At 39.8% G+C, this 17,052-nt stretch overlaps 1 protein-coding gene and 1 long non-coding RNA gene across 11 annotated transcripts in view; one reads left to right on the top strand and one right to left on the bottom strand.

The window, feature by feature from the left end:
- LOC139828929 (uncharacterized) overlaps nucleotides 1-15,499 on the bottom strand; it is a 33,339-nt gene extending 17,840 nt beyond the window's left edge. For 4 of the 8 annotated variants that reach the window (XR_011741012.1, XR_011741014.1, XR_011741010.1 and 1 more), the window contains exons 1-2: nucleotides 15,203-15,387; nucleotides 6,562-6,685 (exon numbers count right to left, since the gene is read on the bottom strand). This is a non-coding gene — a long non-coding RNA (uncharacterized lncRNA). Of the gene's footprint in view, nucleotides 1-6,561; nucleotides 6,686-15,202 lie in introns of all 8 variants that reach the window. The other 4 variants (XR_011741011.1, XR_011741015.1, XR_011741017.1 and 1 more) reach the window with 2 other exon arrangements.
- The window catches only part of CGNL1 (cingulin like 1), a 54,475-nt gene continuing 52,577 nt past the window's right edge, over nucleotides 15,155-17,052 (top strand). Inside the window, exon 1 of one of the 3 annotated variants that reach the window (XM_065847177.2) lies at nucleotides 15,155-15,294. The gene's annotated coding sequence lies outside the window, so the exon portion shown is untranslated. Of the gene's footprint in view, nucleotides 15,295-15,490; nucleotides 15,603-15,975; nucleotides 16,105-17,052 lie in introns of those variants that run through there. The other 2 variants (XM_065847175.2, XM_071813874.1) reach the window with 2 other exon arrangements.

Genomic DNA, 17,052 nt, shown 5'->3' with positions numbered 1-17,052 from the left:
ATATCAGCAAGATCAGGATCTCTTTTATCTTGCACAAAACATGAATTACTGGCTTTTATGCAGTTGTCCTGCCCACTGTCATTCTCTGAAGAAGGGGCGTGGAGGAAATAATTTTTGCAAGGAAAAGTTGAAAAGCATTTCCATCTTGCAAGGCACCCACCCTTAACCGCTGTTCAAAATAGGATACTGAGCTAGATGGGCTTTTGGTTTGACCCAGCACAGGTGCTGTTAACTTCTTACATATTCACTCTTCTCACCTGGAACAAAACCTGTTGTTTCTCTTTTGCTTCTAGTCCTGGCCAGGCCAAACTAGGGAAGCAAAAGACTGTGCTGCAGTAACTACTGAAACATCTGCTGGGATCAGATCCCTTTATGTTAGGCACTGCAATGGATCCTTTCTGTCTGAATTTCCCCCATGAGAACTTGGTGAAGTTGGTATGTTTTGAATCTTCTCTCTGCCAACAGGAGAATCCTATATTTTGTTAATTATAGAGGAGGGAATACAGTTAGCCAGGTGGACACTTTACACATTGATCAGGAGTTACTCAAAGTACAGAGTGCCTGTCATAATTGTATCTTGCAATTCTGCTGACATCCTGCTCTGTCTGCCAGAATATGAGATAGCAATATATATTACCTTAGCTAGGAAAGATGAAAAAGAAAACATTGCTTATCAACAGATATGGACCAAAATGTTTCTCAGAAATCAGGTAATCTGAAACTGTGCTATATTAACTCCTAAGCCTTGGGAAAAAAACTTGTATTAATTTTCATAATTTGAACAACACATAAATAGAGGATTTTAAGGGGTTAAGATGAGCAAAGGAGACATTTCAAAAGTATAGTAGTATCAGCTAAGACTTGGGATCCAACAGATGCTTAACTGCAATGAAGAAAGGAATGAAATATAAATGTCAAATACAGAAGAATACTCCAGGAGTATCTGTAACTACTTAGTGAAACAACTGAATAGATCAGATCTTCTTTCCAAGACTGAAAATTTTTTAATACACAGATGGTCTAGAATTCAGTGGAAACAAAAGTAACACATCATAAGTCAATTGTTTAACATACTCTGTGTTTATATAAACTATGAGTAGACATAGCATTAGTGTAATATCATCATTGAGAAATCAGGCACTCAGGGGTCAGAAAATGCAGCACAGGTCAAACCACAACCATAATTCTCCCTTCTTCTTGCTTATGCATAAAAATATGAGGTTGGATGTTCTACTAACTTATGTCAAGGGCTGAGTGCACCAATAGGATTTAATGGCCCTGACCAGCCTCACCTGGGGCCTCCACCCACAGCCCTGCCTCCACTTGAGCCATGTTTTATGTGTGCCTGTGCTTGGCTGTGGATTCCTGCTGATCAGATCATGAGCTGGGCTGGCTGCCCGGCTTCATCGCAGCTCTGGCTGCTGCTTTTGTCCTGCCTGATGATTCCTGGGCTGACCCTGACCTGCAGGCTGCCTGCTCCCCTTGATGTTGGACCTGTCTTGCCACTTCAAACTTACCTGGTATTTGGACTTTTGCTTAACCCCTGCTGCCTCCACTGAGCCTTCCCTGCTCTCTTGTGCTGGTATTGTGGGACAGGGCCCTGGCTGGTGGGGCCTTTGCCAAGCTGGCTTTAGTATGTAGTGTGTTTGGCTCCCTTGGCAGGAAACAGCCCTTGCAGTATTCTGACCACTTATACTTTATGTTATCATTTCTATTTCTGAAGAGGGAGAGTGTGACTTTCCTATAAAGTCCTGCCTTCCTCAGCAAGACTTGGAGGCTAAGCCTGCTTTCAGATTTTGCCATTACAGATCCCTGCTTAAGAGATGAAAATAAATTATTAAAATCTTACAACTACTGCAACAGTATGATAATGTAATACTAATGAATTGAAAATTAAAACAAATGCCTTGAGGTAAAAATTAACTTTCTCAAAACCTTGAAAAATATTTATGAGTGACATTTTGTATGAAACTTCACAAAACCCTTTTTACTGGTCTCCTAAAGTTCAGCTCTTTTTTTTTAATTAGTTTTCAAAAATTTCTAGATTTCAGTTGTGAAAACTGAGATTTCTTTTAACGAAAGGAAAATGAATTATTTGGAGGTTGATTATAAACCTGTTCCACTTCTTCTGTTACGTTTTCTGAGACCAACAGTTTCATTGAAAAATATCAAGAAAAGGCTGAAGCATTTTCAAACTGACAAAGCATTGCATGCTTCTCATCTTGAGTAGTTTTAAAGATAGGAGGTGAAAAATTCTGGTATCTTAGAATGTGGTGGCTCCTGTTGATTTCAGGGGGACAAACACCTTACCCAATAGCTAAAACAGAGCAACTATCCTGCCAAATGAAATGTTTCCAGAGACAAAAAAACAGTCAGGAGATGTCTCCTGGCAAGAATTACAATGCTCAAGAGAAACCAAACTTACAAAAGAGATACTGCTCAAAGGCATGCTCATGGACAAAATATGTGCTTACTTTGCACAGCCAAGGAAACTTCACGTATTGAAGAGTGGGGTAGGGTGGAAATATTAACCTGTTGTATGTTAGTGCGGCACAGCTAGAAAGCAACAATCAGTGGATTTGGCACTGGCAGCATGAAAGCTCAAACCAGTACCTACACCATCTCTAGCCTCTTAAAGCTCATTTGCCAGTTTCAAGACCAAATTGCAGAGGCTTTTTCAGAGTTAGAAAAACTTGGAGTCAGAAGAGATTGGAAGAAAAAAAAAAAAGGGGGGCATCAGAGAGGGAAAACTGGTCTTTTGAAGTTTTGTATGTAAGGAAAGACCTGGATTTGTGCCTTTAAAGCAAACCTTCCTGACATTACAAAACCAAAAAACCTCACTGTGGCCAAAAGCCACATTGCATGTATTTATCTTTGAAAGGAAGGGGGAGGGAGATCATTTCGCAAGCAGGAAATGGCTTCCAGGTGTCTCCCTACGCCAGTGCACAACTCTGTCACTACAATCCAGTGATGCCAGGTTTAGTAGTCCCAGCTGTCTTGCTTCTTCTCAGGGATTTGGACTAATCATGCATTATCACAGCCCTTCTCTTGGTGACAGTGCATAACCCTGGCTCTGGAACTGTGCTTGAACTGCTTACAGGCTGTGGGTGATTGAAAAAGTTACAGGTGGACCTTCTCAATCAAATGTGAGCACGTGAAAATAAGCATGGTACATATATGTATGTCTGCATATGCACTTGTACCCATGTGTGTAGAAATTCAAACCACATCTGTTTCTGGAGCTGGACAAAAAAATTGGCTACTCTGCTTCTTGGTGTGTTGTGGAAGGAAGTAACTGAATCTGGTACTCTCTATCCCAGCACTCTGTACAGCTGGTGAAGAGGGAGAAAAAGATAGAAATATCTGTTCCATTTATTCTACCTAAATGTTGTCTTGTCTTTTTTATTTTTCCCCTCCTTTCTTCCAGTTACAGAAACACTTTCTTGTTGGTTATTATACTTTCACTGTGCAACTATGGTAGGAAGAGCTTTCCAAAGCCTCATTCCAGCTCGTTAGTTTATTTAAAAAAAAAAAAAAATAGCTTATATATCTGACACAGAAAGGAAAGTTGGTTTTAAGTACTGTTTAAACCTTCTCTTTTCACCTTTTCCTCATACAAAAGTTTGAACTCGTAGCATTATACAGGCAGAAGAGTGCAGCTATCTAATCTACTACATTATTTATATCAGTATGAGACCATATCATGATACAGTAGAAGAGTGTGCTTTTATTTGGCAATGAAGTCGTGTTCCATGTTGGTTAACTTTACTGTTTTCTGATTAACCAGAATCCATTTAATATTCAGCAGTGAATGTGACAACTTGGGGGGGGGCTGCGGAGATAACTCAAAGTAATTTTATTTTGACCTAATATATTGTGCCACAGAATAGCGAGCATTTACTTGGCTACAGAATATTTGCATTCTCAATGCTGATGAAAACTTCTCTGTTGCTGTCTCAAGAGATACTGTTTTCACTGTCGTCTCTGGAGGACTATTTTGAACAAAACTTGTAAGGTCTGCATTATATCAGACATATAAGGAGTCAAGCAACCACCTTCTCTTCTGTCATTAGGTATTCGGACAGTAACAAACACCCTGATGATACAATGCTCCTACATCATAGTATGCTAAGTACACCAACATTCTGTATTCAGTTAATGATTTTGTGAAGCTCTGAGACATTTCCACATTGAAGTTGGGTCATGCTTCTGTGGGGTTTTTTGTTGGTTTTATTTGTTTGATTGGTTGGTGCTTTTGTTTGTTTGGAATTCTTTTAAACTTTATTTCTCAGTGTGTCAGCTTGAAGCTGTAGTCCACTAATTACACTGTCAAAACAGGAAAACTCTATAACTCTGTATACCCAATGTTTTATTACCTACTTTTTGCCTGACTGCTTAGCTTCTTCCCAGAGCTGACTTTTTCAAAATTAAGCATACTACTCCTGCACCATATGTTCAGATGCGCCAAGGGAGGAGGGAGTTGTTTTTCAATTGGCTCACTGTCTTTTAATGAGGCAGGGGACTTGTGACCTCAGCGCATTGTGGCTGATAAATAGTAGGATGTACTCACACATACTCAAAGAAAACCTGCAAACACAACTGAATTGTGGGTAATCTCTAGCCTTTACTAGGGAAAGGCAATCTTGTGGGCAAACACTTAAGCAGAAAGCTAATGCTTAATAGTATGTGATTTTTAAACTGCCAGCGCACAAGCCTGTCAACATTTATTTCCAGGTTCTCTGATCCTCTTTATTAGTTTCCTGTCTTGCTTTCATCTTAACCAAGTCACAAAAAGGTTTGATTTTCTTTTGTTAGCAAATATTTTTTTTTCTTCAAATCTGTTTGCATTTCTGAAGGATATGAACAGGTTAAAACTGTTGTTTGCGCTGCTGAAGGTAAAGTATGCGCTTTTTAAAAAGTTATATAACTTATACACAATAATATCACATGCTAGACCATTATGCTAGGATCTGATCAGATAAGTAAGCTTTGCCTTCATTAAAGGCTTTAATCTTGATTATACTCAGGGCAGCCTCTAAGCAACGACTCTAGAATTTTCCTCTAAAGGATCTTTCATGCTTTGGTCTGGAATTTTTCAAATAACTAACACCATTTTTTTGAGAAATCAAAAGCAAATTTTTCCCCCTCTGTTTTTAAAAGTAACAGGGTGATGACAGAAAAACTTCCTCTTGGCTCTCAACTGGGAGTCATAAATACTCAATAGCTAAATCCTAGTCTGGTTGTTTTAGTGTTTTTAATATTTTTTTTTATTTTATTTCTCCAAGATCTCTTTTCTGGAGATGTGTTTGAGCCTTAGATCTCTTGCTTGCATTGCTACAAAACTGATGAAAGTCTGAGATCTCAATCAAAGGCTTAACAAAACAATAATCCTCTATTGCCCTAATTCTTCTCAGAAGCATCTCTCTCTGACAAGAATAGTCCTTAAGCTTTTACATCTTTTTCTGTTTAAAATTACTTTCCTAATTAGAAGGAATTGTTTCCTTCCCAAGGCTTTGTGCCTGAAGAACACTGTATTTATGGGAGAGCATCTCTCAGGCACTTTAGCTCCCTGCCCTCAAATACTATGACAGTGATAGCACTCTACCTCCCTCAAAAATTCCCACTTCCTTTTTAAAGAAACAGAATAATTCAGTAACATTCTTCACAACTGGTCCAATTCCATTTGAAGCAAAAATCAGAAATAGCAGGAATAATCATGAATCACACAGATTTCATGCTTAATGTAATCACAAACTCTCAAGCACAACATTACAATTTAAAATACATCTTTCCCAAATATATTTGCTTCATATACTTTCATATTAATCCTGACTGAGTTTTTAGACACCATATTTAACAGGAATTAAAATCCGAATGTGTGAATGCAGTATAGGTAGAATTAATTGAATGTTAAACATTGAGTAGGAAATGTAAAACAGATTTCTATGCTAGAGGATTTGTCTACATTTTTTTCAGCTCAGCAGCTGCTCATCCTTACCGGTGATAGAGGCCCATTTCACAAAGGTACTTATGCAGGAATAGGATCAGTAGCTTCAAGTATCTGAGTAATTCTGCCTACCTAAGTTTGACACAAGCTCAGATGCCATTCTAACAAGGCTGCATTCATAACAAATTTACCTGCCAGCAAATTTTAGTGTGCTAACTGCTGACAGGGACTACACTCATGGAAGAAGTTCCTGACAAGCGGCAACAAGATTTGGGAAGGTCACAAAGAACCTATAAAAGCAGATGAATTTGAGTCCAACTGAATACAAAATAATTCATACTGAATGAGATGACTCTATTAACTAGTGTGGTTTGGAAGAGCACCGGAATTAAATTTGTTAATGTGAAGGTGTGATGATAGCTATGGCTTGTGTGGCTAAGTGGTTGTTATACCACCTAGCCAGTAGGCATGACTGCACCTGATTTAACACTCTTCAGAAGTGAACAGAAATAGCTGTTCAAAGAGCTTAATGTCTCTTCCTATACCTGTGAATACCATTGTTTAAATCTGAGAGGAGTGGCTGAAGCTGGTATAATGATCTCTCTTGGACTTACCAGTAACGCAGCTTAGAGAGGCTGCCACTGACTCACAACAAGGTCTTAAATTAATCTCCCCTGTATATGGAAGTCTGGAAATGGACTGTTTTTCCTTGTTCAAATTCACATCTCAGTAAGGATACTGCAATCACAGAAAAAGTCAAGTAGAGAGTGATTAAAAACAATTTGGAGAGACTTTCATATTACAGAATTGTGAAAACTCACGCTACTAGGCTGAGACTGTGAGTAACTAAGACTGTGAGGTTACGTAAAGCAATGAATATCACTACAAATGTTTTTAGTGCTGTCCTATTGAATAAGAATGCAGCATACAATAAAAAAGATCAGATAACAAAATAGGGTTTTACAAAATATCTCCCTCATCTAGGTAACAACTGCAACAGGATATTAATTAATCTAATGAGATTTAAAAATATGACTAAATAGTTTAATTACAATGTCTTATATTCACTAGGCAAAATAACTTTTTTTTATAGAATAATACTTCATTATTAGTTGGGAATAGAGAGAAAGTTTCTGTGTACTTTGAGCATACATCATATTTTCAATTTGAAGAAAGAAAGAAAAATGTTCTGGGAAATGATCTTCTTATTCTGAGTGTGCTCTCCTACTTTTAACAGTGAATTACTCCTAAGATTGTCTCTGAAAATCCTTGAATGCACCGATTTACACCCTAGAATTCAAAGTTTTGTTTTTATAGTAGATGCTACTTATATCTTTCTTTTGGCATCAGAAGATTAACACAGAATGGGTTGATTTTGTTTCCATTGTTATTAGTCACAGTTCTATGAGGTAGTTATATTTCTGACTAAAGTTTGATCTATATAATTAATGATGAACACAGGTGTCTATGCTCTAACAAGATCTTCTAAATGAAGTGTCACCCTAGTAGCTTGTATAGTTTCACAGGTATGCAGTTGGAATATAAGAGAAAATAGAGGAAGGATTAGTCTTTCTCATAGTCTGAGACTGCTAGGGGCCAGAAGCTAGCAGATTGAGGAAACAAACTTGTGCATCTGGACATGCAATAGGATCAGAACAGAGAAGTGCTGAACCAACTTGAAAATAAATGAAATCTGTGAAACGAATCTGATCTTTCGAAGAGCCAGTGCAGACCAGCAGAAAGAGCAGAGAGGCTATGCTGAAAACTCCAAGTGCAAACTGACTGCATCATCAGCAGTCATGGCAATGGGAAAACTCTCTGGATTGACAACAAATAAGCCAATCAAGCAAAATAAACTCAGCTGCTTCACAGGTCCACATGCAAACTTGGAGGAAGCCAAAATGCACAGCAAAGCCAGCTGGCTGTTCCGGAGGGTGGGCCTGCTGCCAGGCAGCTGTGACAGGAGGAGCCAGACTCAGTAGCCACCCCTTGATGACCTGGGCTACCCTGGGATTGACCAATAGTCTTTATGGGGAAGGGAGAAGTTGAATATACTTTGTGCAATAGCCACAGATTTTGTTAATCATTATTTAAAGACATCTATACAGTGTCCCACAGTCTGTTGTTTGTATTCCAAAATAACAAAGAGCAGAAGAACTCTCAGTAAGAGCACAAGAAAAGGTTTAATTAATTCTTTTCTCCAGAGGGATGCTGGAGATGAAACTTGAAGCAAGAGTTTTGAGACATAGTTATCTTGCCAAAAAGAACTGTAGATATTGAGACTGATCCCCGTTGCTGCCAATTTAGAAATTTAGGCTTTGAGCCTCTCCTGTGATTTTTTTTTTTTTTTTTTTTTTTTTAATTTTCTAATGCGATTGTTTGTTTTCTAGACATTTAATGCCTCCATTATTTCCCTAGCTTCACGTATGGAAAAGTGCATGCCTGGATCTGGTTGGTCATACTTTAAGGACAGATTTCAAAGACACACTGACATTTTGATCACAAAAGAAGGTTGTCAGAGCCACTGCATACACACAGGTCAGCACATTTGCAAAATGAGATGTTTGTGTCTCTTCAAAGATTAGGGGTATCTCTTCAGGAAAGGCTTAGAAGACACATGTAAGTCCAAACACTGCCAGCTGCCCCTGCTATTGTAACAAAACCAAACAAATATTTTAATTGCACTCTGAAAAAGAAACATCACTGACCCCCCTACCACTGTCATGTTTTCTTATGGGGTGTTAAAAAACAGGCAAGCATGAAATATATATTAGGATGCCATCTTTCCTCACAGTCCTGGATTTCAGAAAGGAAAAGATGAGTGTTTCCATATATTGTCTTTTTTACTCTACTGAAAAGAATGAAAATAATTTTCAGTATCCAGAGTGGCTGCACCTGGGGCCTAAATGAAGGGAAGTAGGTAAATAGTTCTATGTAATTAATATAATGGCTCAGAGGGCCCACAGAAGGAAAGGGGAGTTTCTCCAGTTTAAATGTTTGCCTTCATGCTTTGCCTAAAGCAAAACAAGCTATCTGTCTTCTGGTTTGCATTTTCCCAATGAAAGCTTCCATTTGTCTTATTGTCATTCCAACATGTACATCATGTATGGCTTTCACTGCTTGAAATATGCAAGTACTGTACAATGCAGGACTTTCTTTCTAACCTTTTAAGATTTTCTAGAATTGCAGAGTTTGTTCTAAAAAGTGAACCAGTAAAGGTGGAACAATTTAGAATGTGTTGTGTAATTTTTGTAAGTGGTTACAGGTTAGAGGCTTTGGTACTGTGATGTTTTGCTGTGTAGTGGAATCTCCAACCCAGAATGAAGTGTACTGCTCTTATCCAACTCTGAATGGCCTTGCAACTAAAAATACACTCTATTTAGTATTTCTTTCAACTTGTTTTTAGACAACATCAATAGTTTTCTCAGAAGATAATATCACTGTTTGGTAGAAACATATTTGCAAAAATAAACTAAATCCAGAAAAGTTTCCAGGGATATATTTGGATACAAATGTGGATAGTGACTCTTGCTCATATCCAAAATAAAACACTCTAGCTGTACAACAACTTTCTTTGCTAAATCCTAACATTGATAAGCTTTATAGAAAGAAATACTGATTTCCATATATTACTACCATCACCAGTATTTTAAGAGCACCCTCTACAGTCACAAAACACTATCTAACCAGGAAAAGCTCTTCCACCTCCAGAAAACAGTATTAACTGGAAACTGGAGTATCAGTTTAGTTTATCAGTATAGTGTCAAATCTATATGAACATATCTCCGTGAGTGCTTTAAGCCCCAGTAAAGATGAGCAGGTTTTGCATGAGTGCCAAAGATAGAACCTATTTCATCACTGAAACCTCCATATTTGAGGATTTAAAATAAGTATTCGGGGCTGACCTGTAAGACTGTAAACTTCTTCTCTTAAGAAAATGGATGGTTGTGGGATCTGAAATGGAAATGCAGGACAAGACGGTGTTTGTTATTTTCAAAAGAAAGCAAGCAATAAGCCATGTTAAATGCCAGGATGAACTAATTTCCCTGAGTTCATTTAATTTGTTTTTTCTCTGTTTTAGTTCTTGGACTACTTGTTGTAAAAGTTGTGCAAAACAATTACTTAATTCACAAGTGGAACTGAAAAACTTTTTAAAAATCGAATTCTCCATGAAATGCTTATTATACACATGTACATTCTATTGTGCAAATACTAATGTCTCTCTGCATTTGGGTTTTGGTTAGCAGCTCCCATAAAGCGCATAACAATTCCTTCCTGGAGGTTCAAAGTGAGGAGACACAGAGCAGTGTGTACCTCCGAGATCTCCATACACCGCTGCTTTTGAGCAACCTCTCAGTTTCATGCAGACCCTTCTATTGGCTCCTGACATGGTGAATCTGACACTATAGTAGTACAATTTGTTGTTATTTTGGTGTAACTCTTTTTTTTTATAGGTTAAAATTACTTCTTCTCTGTGGTTTGGTTTTGTTTGTTTGGGGTTTTTTTTGTGTGTTTGTTTAATATATACTGGATATATATTTTTTTCAGTTAGGAAAGAGTTTACTTTATTCTGCTATGGTTTCTACCTTTCAAAATGAATAAAAACAAGTTGCATGTCTGTTTCCTTTATTTTTTTCCCCCTTAAAAAGAAAAAGCAAAGGATTTCCAGATTATTTATTCATTTTCACTCTCTTTCCCTGTTTTGGTCTCCAAGTGATATGTTAAGCTCTAAATATTTTTCCATGTTTAATTTTGAATAATTGTTTTTGTCCTATTGAAATGAGTAGAATTTAAGGAGGCATTTTAAGTTGAACACATGCTTAGGCATGCTTTTCTGCATCAGTCCTGACAAAACAAACCTATAAAAGTTGGAAATTCCAGTCCTTTAAAACCTTTCTTAACCTGTGTTGCAGTGTCTTGTCTAAATTTGCAAAGATACAGATATCTTAAGTCTTCGGTGCATCAGTAGTTAATACACTTCAGGTGAATCAGGGCTGGTGCTTTACCTTTAAAGCAGAAGGATCAATATATTTTTAAATCAATCCCTAAAGTTTCTTATATGGGACGTTAAGTGAAATGTTTATATCTCTTCTAAAATATTGCTTGACAAAACCATTTGAATCATAGTACCTCACCTGGTTAAGAAAAGTGTCTAGAGATGAAAACAATCTTAAGAATATTAAAGATAATCCATTTTTTCCTGGTCTTTTATTCTCAAGCTACTCAGCTCTATGTTTGTGAAAGGATCCGAACGGTTAAAACAGTGGTGGGCACCAGGTGGTGCTATTGCACAACAGCATAACAGGATATACTGGCCAAACGTTGCCTTATCTTTGTCCAACAGCGGGGAGGGGGAGGGAAGGGAAAGGCAATAATTAAGATACCCATGCATTTTACATGGGATAGTGATGATTTTATCTCTGTTCCAAAAGTTACCTAGGTCAAACCCAAGAATATATTCATCATTTCATATCTGTTGAAATAATTTTATTTCTGTGGGAATTAGGAACCTAAATTCTTTGCTGGATATTTGCCTTAATTCTCATCAAAGACACACACACATATGCTTTAAGAAAACTGAATATAAGATACAATGTCTACAAATCCTTATGTGACTAAAAGGATTAATTAATAGATACAGAACACAGATCTTTTGTATACTTAGATTGTAAAGCATTTTTGGCATAGATCTGTATCTGCATGGAGCTCTACAATGCTTAGTACAATGTCCTAATACTGAGGGCATTATTATAAAATAGATAAGAGCAATAGTTCTTAAGAGCTGCACACATAAAAAACATACGAGTCATTTAGTTTACTATGTTACTGTTTATATGATGAATTAATCAATACTCACATTTGCAATGACTGAAACTTTTAAGCTTTCTTCAAATAGATACATTGACAACGCCAACAAATGCCTAACTTTACATATTTGTGCAAAATAGGGACTCAGTCAATGCTATCCCCCCAAAAAAAGTTTATTCCTGAAGCATGGGCACAGCTGAAACCTGGCAGGCTGAATCTGACCATGAGAAATCTACACAGACCACAGCAGAGCAGGTAACAGTTACAAAGGTCTCTGGAACTTCAATGGAGGTGCACTACCCAGGATTTCTGCAGGAGAACCTCCTTTCGTCATTGCTAGGATTACTCGAATAAGGCCATCAGGAGCAAAACTCTGTTGTTAAGGTGAAAGAAGAAATGTGGATATAGCCCTAAGTTGTACAAGGATAAGAATGGGAGGTTATGAAGTCTCGTAATTTTAGAATCAACTCTGTAAACATTCTGCTTAAGATAAAATGTTTTGAGAAACAAGTCAGTGAAAATATTGGTAGTGACTAGAAAGAAGACCTGAATTTTGAAGTTTGTGTTTCTTGAAATAAGAAACAGCAAAAAAATTCTACTTAATACCTTACTAAATACAGTAATAACAGGGACAATTTTGTTATTTCTTAAGCAACAGGTATCTAGTCTTTTACAATAATGTGAGAAAATCTGCAATATACATCATAAAAGATGAGTCAGAAGAAGTGTTTCAAAGTATTTACACACTGCAAGAAATAGTTCTTTTTTTCTTTCTACTGTGATTATGGGATCAGATCCTTCCCTGCAAGGAAATCAGGGGACTATAGTAAAGTGTCAAAATTCAGTGCAATGTGTAGTTGCATGGAAAGAAACAGAGATGCATCTTGCTAGGAGCCTAGCATAGCACTAATAAACAAAGCTTTCAATAGTCTTAGTGCAAAAGGAGAGCTGAATTTAGGGAGTGTTACGCAGTACTAGAGGTATGCTGGAGTAGCTAGCAGCTGGAATTAATCTACTGCACAAGCTGCTGGGGCATTACTGTTTGTTTTTGCTTTAGCTGCATACTCCATTTTGTATTGTGTTTCACAACTGCCTGATAATACACTGCCTGAACAGAGAGACATTAATCATAGTGTGAGCCAGTTTTGTAAACAGGACCAAAGCCTTAATAAGAGGAGGGGAAGAGAACAGTACATGGATGAGGGGTGGGAAAGGAAATGGTAGTCTGCACTGAGATGATATTCTGTGTATGACCTAACTCTGTCTTCAATCCAATTTTAGCTTATTGCTGCATTTGTATACATTCCTTCAAAAAATTCTTACCTCGCTGGACAACCTTGCATTTTTGCAATATTCCAGCTGTACTATGGCTCTTAGTGAACAGTCTTAATGTTTCTAGCATTATTATACCAAGTATTTCTAAAGCTCATGTTCAGAATATGCCAAAGATCTGTAAGAAACTGATTGACAAAATGTTTGATTTAAACTATAGTTTTAAGAAGAATTCAAAGGTTCAAACTAAACTTTCCTCAAAGGCTTATGAAGTGTAGGATAGAGCTTTGAGTCAAAATCCAGCCAAAGCTCTCCTTTTCAGGCTGGGAGCCTCACAGCCCATGGAAGAGTTTGAGCAATTGTGCTGATCCAATCTTTTCCTCTCTTTGTTGGTTGTGTGGTTGTTTTGTTGCTTGGTGCATTTTGCATTTGTTTGTTTGTTTGTGGGTTTGTTTTGTTTTTTTCAAATAAAGAAAAAAACTGAAAGAAAAATGCCTTGACCTAATTACCATAAGAAACAATTTTTCTGAAACTCAATATGGAGCAAGAGAACAGTTTTCTAGGAAGTTTAATGCTGAGCATGCCAGATGGCAACTGAATTATCTCCTGAAATGTCACCTGATAGGCAAAGCATCATGAAAAAAAATAATTATAGACTATATAATAATGATTAGTAGTCATCATAGCCTGGTTGTTTTAGCAAGAAATGAATCTTCTATATTTTTTTCTAGTTTGCTTCCAAATGCAATGGAAATGTATTATTGTATAGCACCACTGATTAAGACCTGTTTTAATTAACTTCTAACAATAACCTGAAAATTGTAGGTGTATATACCTCTAATGAAGCATTTTGTTTTCTGTTAAGCTCAATTTCTTCACACATTACAAAACTACAATAGGAGGCTGAATGAACTGTCAGCATGTTTCATCACACTTTAACTGTAGTAAAATACAGCCATTTATATATGTGCCTGTGAGTTCAACTGAAAACTGTCGCATAGCTCAGGTAACTATGAGGGGGGAAAAAAAAAAAAGTGTAATTAATTTGTTTCTTTTCTATTCCATGTTTCTTAGTTTTAGCAGTTGGAGGGGGGAAGAGGGGTAAACTTAATGTGATTTCTGAAAACTACAGTGAAAGGAGCTAAGCACACTGTATAAATCTTTAATTTAAACAGCCCCAGGGTTAGTCATAGCCTCTGGTTATGTGAAAAAGGTATGTGAAAAGCAAATGCTAAATGGAAAAATATGTAAAATATCAAGATGGCAACACAAGTTTGGGCTGTTCTGTCTCATGAGTATTTTTCTGACAAGTCAACTTAATATCAAGGGCAGAAAAATCCATATATCTATGACTTTCCTCTCAAGAACCACTGGGGATGAATTTAGTACATTATGTAGAGGTGCATTTTTCCACAACAGAAGTCTTTACAGCCTGCCACACCTAATGCTTCCATCCTCTTAGTAAAGGAAAACATCGTTAGATGTCTGCGAACACCTTACTAGCTGGCTCTTTAGAACTGTTCACAATTTGCCCAAATCCCACAGTTTACAGTTCTTTCTATTGATTAACCATTAGTATGGTATTTTATTACAAGATATTGCTGTCACTTGCTATCTACTGTAAAACAATTCTGTAAGTGGCTTTCATGGCTTATACACTGAATTTTTCCTTCTCATGTTCACTACCTTGCATTGCTGTTCTAGACATGGACCTAACATAATTTGTTGTGTTTTCTTTTTCCCCTGTATGATCACTAAAACTTTTTTTCCTGACAATGTTGCTTTGTTTAGGGGGTTTAAATATTTGGAACAAATTTCTGAGGGTGGAAGAAATTAAGTGAGGGCCAATTCTTGTGAGATGTTTATAGTTACTGTATTTTTTTTTTTGTACAACATTGTTAAAATCGTCCAGAACGCTGAAGACGGCCTAGGTGTGCCCAGGGGGCTTGAGACGTTGTTCTCCGAGCCGTATGGGCACGCCGCCCTGCTGGCTCCAGATCGTGCGGCGGTCTGGCTCTTCACTCCTTCCCTCTTACCTCTGCCCCCCGTCCCACCCGCGCCCGCCCTGCCCCATCCCGTCCCTGCGCTGCCTCAGCTCTCCCCGCCGGGCGGGAGCCCCGCCAGCCGCCCCCGCGCGGGAAACCCGGCTGTCAAGCGGCCTGGAGCTGAGAGTACCTGGGCCCGGGGCTGGGTTTCTTCTTCAGAGGGCTGTTCCAGCCACCCCCTTTCGTCCTGGCACCGTCGGCCGCAGCCTGAACCACGGCGGAGTTGAGTGTTTTTCCCCTCTGATTGCGGTTTATGGGTGTCTGTTGGGAAGCTCAAGCCTGAGGAGACCCCGCGCGCCCCGCTACCCCTCAGGGAGGCCGGTGGGCGGGAAACGGCCGCGCGCGCGAGGAAGCCCCTCGCTCACCTGAGGGAGCGCCCCCCGCCTGGCTCCTCCCCGGCAGGGCCCGGCCGCTGGAGGGGCGGGCAGTCCGCGCTCGGCTCCGGCGGCGAGCACGGCTGGCGGGGCGGCGGCGGGAGCGGCACCAAGTTGACCGGGATCCGCCTCAGAGGGCGAGGCGGCCTGGGACGGGTGAGGAGAGCGGCGGCGGCCGGTGGGGACGGGAGGTCCGGGAGCCGCGGCGGGGCAGCGCGGCGCCCGCTTCTCCCCGCCGAGGTGGCCGGGCGGGCGCAGGGCTGTGGCGCGACCTGAGCGGAGCGCGGTGGGTACAGGGGACCTCGCCGTGCGGTGCCGCAGGGGCTGTCGCACGCCGCGGGACGCCGCGGCTATGGAGGTGGCTCCCCGCGTTGGGTCCCTGGCTTTCCTGGTCCATCTGGCCCCGTTAAACACGCTCCTTTCCAAAGGCCAAGGACGCCGAGTCCTCCCGGGCGTGAGGAGAGAACAATACGGCTCTCCGCGCACGGCCAGCTGGTGAGAGGCTGGCGGATCGCGGCCGGACAGGCCTTCACCCCGAGCGCTCCTGCGGGCGAGCGGTGGCTGTGCTGACCCCGGGGCGAGCATGCCGAACGGCGGCCAGGGGAGCGCTGCCACCGGCCGCGGAGGGGAGAGCGAGTTGCCGGAAAACCAGACTCCGGTAAAACCTGAAAATCTCTTAGTTTCTCTCGCGGCTGTGAAGAGCGGGGGCTCTTTTCTCCAAGTGCGTTTACGGGCCGCGGCTGTCCGGAGCGGTGCCTCAGCTGGAGGTCCTGCTGCCGGCCTGTGGTTCCAGGTGAGCCCGCACTGCCCTGGCCGCCGGGAGCCCTCGGGGGTCGCCGGGTCCGCCGTGAGTCGGGGGCGCCGTGGCCGCCGGCCCGCACGCATTCCTCCGGGGATTCCTGGCATTCCTGAGCTGAGGGCACTCTGACTTCTTCATCTCCCTTTTATTCCATGAATTAGCGTGTTTTTGCGAAAGGGTGTGTCTGCATTGTGTGTGTTCTTTTTCATGGGAAAAACTTAGAGTGGCAGTTCAGCCGTTTTATTCTTCTTCCCAATTAGCTTTGCATCTGATATAATTTATATCCCTCCCATATGATGACAACTTTATGGGGAGATCAGTGCTATGATAAAACTTGGGTTTGAATTAGCATCTGCAGTTGATGGAAGAATAGTTGTTACAGCTTTTATCTTTCTCCTGTTTTTCTCTTTAGCATGTAAGTATTTTAAAAAAAAAATAACTACAACATAGTCTGAATAATTATCAAAGCAAGAATAGTGGAAACCTGTCCTTGAAAGTTATTTTATTTATCTGAACATCTACATGTGTTTGACCTGTGTGCACTTACATAAGATGAATACTGTTGAGGAATCAGACCCCTGCTCCTAGGATTTAATGATTTGTGGTATACCCATATGAATTTGATAAATTCAGTGTCTGATACTTACTCTGACAACTAGCTCCATCACATGTTAAGGATCTCTTTATAGAGCTGGTTTTAACAGAACTTTAAAACTTTTAGAAAAATATAATTAAAATGACAAAACGAAAACACTGATTACTTTTTCAAGGTGCTTTGTAAGAACTTGTTTAACCAGTGATTATATT

This window comes from Patagioenas fasciata, chromosome 12 (assembly GCF_037038585.1).
Source record: "Patagioenas fasciata isolate bPatFas1 chromosome 12, bPatFas1.hap1, whole genome shotgun sequence".
NCBI classification, from domain to species: domain Eukaryota; kingdom Metazoa; phylum Chordata; class Aves; order Columbiformes; family Columbidae; genus Patagioenas; species Patagioenas fasciata.
The sequence above is the reverse complement of the archived record's forward strand: the minus strand, read 5'-3'. Positions and strand labels throughout refer to the sequence as shown.